At 38.2% G+C, this 5674-nt stretch overlaps 1 pseudogene; it reads right to left on the reverse strand.

Moving 5' to 3' along the window:
- Nucleotides 1-4275: 4275 nt before the first annotated feature.
- LOC102121034 (olfactory receptor 6P1-like) lies at nt 4276-5234 on the reverse strand (annotated as a pseudogene).
- Nucleotides 5235-5674: the final 440 nt, after the last annotated feature.

Consider the following 5674-nt stretch of genomic DNA (forward strand, 5'->3'; position numbering starts at 1 on the left):
TCGGGAGGCTGAGGCAGGAGAATGGCGTGAACCCGGGAGGCGGAGCTTGCAGTGAGCTGAGATCCGGCCACTGCACCCCAGCCTGGGAGACAGAGCGAGACTCCGTCTCAAAAAAAAACAAAAACAAAAAAGAATCTAACATTCTGTGAATGAACACAAAGAAAGAACGTGTATAAATTGTTTTCAGGTTGGATACTTTCAGACTGGTTCTATCTACCCACACTTACCCTTCAGTAATAGATCTAACAGAAGGTGGGAGCAAGTCAATGGAAGCCAACCTATTACTCCTAGAGGAAGGCGTTCTTACTATCCCTTGATTTGTCAAGCTTTTTTAGGTAGGAAAAGCAGCCTTAGTATAGGTATTGGAAAATAAAGGAGAGAAATGGACTGACTACAATAGTAATTTAATAAATAAAGCTGCCTTTAAGAGTCTATCAATTATTTACTCTTTCATCAACTATATATTGAGTTTGACAATGGAAGTTCCAATAATGAAAGATCCATTTTCTCTGCTTTCAAAATATTGAATCTACTACTTACTTCCCCTAAATCCTCACTCAGTAAGAGAGTAGTTTTCTTTTTTCTTTTTGGCTGCATACCCTATTATTATTCCTACTGAGCCAGTAGTAACACAATATACGAAATACATTCTCTTGGGCGTAAGGCCAGTATATAGGTGGGAATCCCGTAAGCATTAAAAGAAAAACAATCTAGGGTTTCTGGATGTGCTCTAAAGTGGCACCTTCTAAGCTGCAGTATTTGTTCAACAGTGTTTTTCCAACAAAAAAAAGGATGTGCTCACCTGAGAAGCATCCTGAAGGGAAAAACCGTTGCACTGGGCAGGGATCAGGAAACCTAGATATTCTTCTAATACAGTCTGTGGCTGTGTGCTGGTTTCTTTTATTAAGTAAAAACTGTTGAAAGTTCTATTTATACACATTTTAAGTAATGCTTTTTTCTTTTTCTGTGGCCTCCTTTTCTACTTATTTTACAATTAATATATTCAAAAGTATGTTATGTAAAAGGCATTGAGTAAGTTAATGAATATCAGTAAGATATAGAATCCTATCAAGATGGATTAATACAAGTTGTACTTAACTTTCTACCCTAAAAAACTAAAAGTTAGAAAAATATGTGACATAACAGTTTGTAAACATTAGACAAGAGACAGAATAAGACTGTTATTCTTGAGAAAAGAGATAGAAATGATTTCCACATGTTATGACTTAGAAAGTATTTGTAGAGTACAAACCAAAGAAATGTGGACCCCCGTAACAGATCCTGACAATCCTAATTTTAGCTCTAAAGAAAAACTGAAGGTGGAAATGGGAGTTAAGAGAGTGAAAGAGAAAAAACAGCCCATGGTTAACTTCAGCTGGAATTATTCCAACACTTATGTCTCAGTATTATCCAGTTGAACATAAGTAATTCCATAGGACTTTAGTCCTGGACACTGTGTGACCATGATGGAGTGAGACAAAATATGTTAAAATCTTTTAAATATAAGAAATTTATATACTTCTTATATTTAAAAATGTAACAACACTGAGATAATACTAGATAATACTGAGACATAACTGTTGGAATAATACAAGCTCTATATGTGTATATACATGTGTATGTATATATATGTATGTGGATGGATGGATAGATAGATAGATAGATAGATAGATAGATAGATAGATAGATATGGACAGAGACAGAAAAAGAGAGAGAGAGATAGGCAGCAGAGGACACAAAAATATATCAAGTAGTCTTACTGAATTAAGGATTAGATTAGACAAAGATTGCAGAGAAGACTAGATTAGAGTATTAAGGAGACTAGATTAGATAAAGATTAGAGTATAAAGAAGACAAAGGGGCCATTTCAAGACAGATAACTAGAGAGAAGGGATTAGCACCCACAGAGGGAGGTCTAATAGCTGCAAAGGGATCTCCTGAAATCTTTGGAAGAGTGCTAATTTGTACATTTGTTAGAATAAACTTCTTGTAGAAGATGAACAACTACTGGGGGAAAAAAGGCACATACATTGTAGATGTAGTAAGGAGTCTAGATTCCTAATTTCTAGGGCTAGATTGTCTGAGTCACATCTTAGTGCCTTCTAAGACTGTTTAGACAGTCTGTTGGGCAGGCTTGTGAGGAAGAGAGCAAGGCTCACAGAGTTAACAGCCTTCCAGTGGAGGTTTCATAGGAACTGGATTCTGAGGAGGCTCTGCTGAATATATGGAAGCATCTTTACCGCCAGATGGTAACTCACATTTGTGTATGTGAAAGCACATTCACATCGTTCTGTCTGATCTTCACCATCGTGGAGTTAGCACCAATGTCACAGTGCTGACTTAACCCAAAGATATTAAATGTCTAGCTGAATGGTACACAGCTAAGTTGCTTGATGGCAGAATTGAAATTAAATAGCAAGTTTAATTTTTATAATCCACTGACTTTTGTGTATGAGTATGTAGAGGATGATCTATGAATTGGGTGAGGCTTTTTTTTTTCTTCTGAGAATTAAATTGTACCTTTAAAAATAGTTTTAATGGCTCTCTATGCAAGTAATGAAAATTTAAGGAGAATCAAAGGGCTGGGCTGAGAGCCAAGAGCCAGCTAAAGGTTCCAGTACTCTGGATCTCAAACATATTATCTAGCAGCAGGTTAAACCATCTCACTTTTTCTTGTAGCCAACTGTCAGTCACACATTGTGGATTTGTCTCATGAAATAATAGCATTTTAAAATCAGTGGTATTTTAATTCAAACTTCTTTTTTTTCCTCAGATAAGGAAATCCCAGAGTGATTTAAGTGATTTTCTCTACGTTTAAACAACTACATAGTGGCAGAGTAGCAATTTATTAATGATTACATTTTAGTCCCTGGCAAGCTTTAATCCCCAATTGTCTTATACAGTTCATTCAATTTAATTCCTTCTATGGCTTGCTGTTATCTTACACACTTCATTCAAATTAATTCCTTATCTGACCCAATTATTATTAGCTCAGGAAGGACAAATCATCTTAAGTTTTAGCCTGATTTGAATAGAATCAATGCATTGATGGACACATGTCTTTTTCTCCCTCAAAACCTGTCTCAGAATAGGGAAATGTGCACTGACCAACAATCTGTGTTTATTGGAATTTGTTCAATTGCATATTTATTTTGTTTCATATATCTCATATCTAAATACTCGTTGAATTTGATTCAAGATGCAGAAATTTGCGTAAATGAGCCTAGATTCAAGATAAGAAAAATTTCTCTAAGCAATTCAAGCAACTTTCCAAAAATCAAAGGAACTTGCTAGAATACCTATGATTCAGGCTATGAACCTGAGACATCCCAATTGCCATACAGATATCTGCATCCTATCTATGGCTCTTCAATCTTCTTTCTTATGAAGGCATTTTCTGTTCTTAGAGTTCTTTGACTAGGAACACAATTTAAAATATTTGACAACTGGTATGGCCCTGGCACTAATTAGTTAAAACAGGTGCTGGCCACAGTGAAGGAGAAGATCTATATACAAGCTTTCTAGAACATTTTACCTACTACCTGGTCAATATTTGTTAGGTCAACAAGCTTTATATCTCCCTGAGATTCAAAGAAGGGAGATGGAGAGGATATTTAGTCATATTGAGTTGTGAATATACAGCTGAATATCAGCACTGCATCTCTCTCTGCTTTTACTTTCAACGAATATGAGTTTTGTAGAGGTAAAGTGTATTGATGAGATGATATGAAATTTAGTTCTTGGGGTATAACATACTTGTGCAGTTTCCTATGAAAGTGGGATTTGAGAATCTGGATCTTTGAAATTGTTACATTGAAGTCTACCTAATTTTTTTTCTTGGCATGTCCACCAGTAAGTTCCCTTTTTTTCCTCACATTATATTTTCACACTTATAAAATAATGGGCTTGGTCTAGACTAGGGAATCCCAAACTGTCTATGAAATAGGAATTCCCAGGAAGTTCTGAAAACTATTCACAGCAGGGTCACATTCCAGACATACTCAGTAAGACTCTCCATATATTTTTTTGGTGGGGGGGAATCTTTATTTTAACAAATTTCCAGTTGATTATTGTGTAGCTAGTCCAACCTCAGTTTGAAAACCCCTGTAAAAAATAAATGATTCATAAACTTTCATTTCTATCAGAAGGTCCCAGACAATATTTAAAGAAAATGTTGGCAAATTATATTTGTGTTCCCTTTAAGCCCATTCTGATTCCTTAAGGAAGCCCTATTAAGATTCTGCAATTTTTGCCTCTCCCAGGACCTGCTGTATATCAGTCTGGAACATCCCTAGGATAGTGACATCTGCCCATCACTGTCTTCCTGAAGGCATCCTTCACCTCCTTGTTCCTCAGGCAGTATATGACTGGGTTGAGGGATGGTACAATGATAGTGCAGAGCACAGAGATAATCGTGTTGTGGTTGAAGGTGTACATGGCCTGGGGCCGTGCATAGGTGAAGAGAGTGGAGGGATAGTAGATAACAACTACTGCCAGATGAGTGGCACAAGTGGAAAAGGCTTTGCGGCGTCCGCTGGAAGTAGGGACCCTCAGGATGGCTGCAATGATGGCAGCATATGATGAAACCACAGCCAATAGAGGGAGGAGAATCATCACCAGGGCCAGAAGGAAGTCTACTAGCTCTGTTTGCTCCTTGTCAGAGCAGGTGAGGTTGAGTAGTGGGGAAATATCACAGACAAAGTGGTTGATAATGTTGGGTCCAAAGTAGGACAATTGGGAAATAAAGAGACGCTTTATCATGGAGCTGAAGAAGCCACTGCCCCAAGAGGCAGCAGCAAGGCGAGTGGCCAGACTGGAAGGCATGAGACTAGGGTAATGGAGGGGTCCACAGATGGCCAGGTAGCGGTCATAGGCCGTAACTGCCAACAGCACACATTCAGTACAGGCTAAGGCAATAAAGAAGTAGAGTTGGGTCATGCAACCTACATAGGAGACTCTACCATCCTGGGTAAGAAAGGCTGCCAAAAGCTGAGGAATGGTAACATTGATGTACCATAGCTCCAGGAAAGAGAGATGACCAAGGAAAAAGTACAGGGGCAATGAAAGCTTTGAGTGAGCCATATTGTGAAGACAATGAGTGCATTCTCCAACAATGTCAGAAGGTAAATTGCACACACACAAAAAAGGAACAAAGAGGAGCAGCTGGAGGGGTGGAGCGGTAGGGAATCCCCCAAGACAAACTCCTCAACATGGCCTCCACTCAAATTTCTCATGGTCTCTGTCCACTTAAGTGCCTAAAATAAATCACAGGAAGAACAAGAGGTTTGAAAGACAGCTGCAACAAACCACCAACACACCCTCACAGTTTATAACCACTGAAGATGCTTAGTGGTATATTAATTATTGTATCATTTTTCCTCTTCACTTTACTGTTTTGTCTCTCACCTTATAGGAAACGTTAACAGACTTGGGTACTCAATTACCTAGCAATCTTAACTACAGTGGGTATTTGATAAATACTTTCTGAGTGATTTCAGAACTGCCTTGGCATTCTGATTCTTGTTTTCTTGTCCAGGACATGCTCTTCCTTTACATCCCTTAGAAACAATCACAAACTCCTAAGCTTACAGCACCTTTACTCAGTATCTGTTGAATGAGTGAATAAAAGAAGGTGTGACCTCAAGCTGGAGCCTACAAGCTTCTTTCTCAAGGG

This window comes from Macaca fascicularis, chromosome 1 (assembly GCF_037993035.2).
Source record: "Macaca fascicularis isolate 582-1 chromosome 1, T2T-MFA8v1.1".
NCBI lineage: Eukaryota > Metazoa > Chordata > Mammalia > Primates > Cercopithecidae > Macaca > Macaca fascicularis.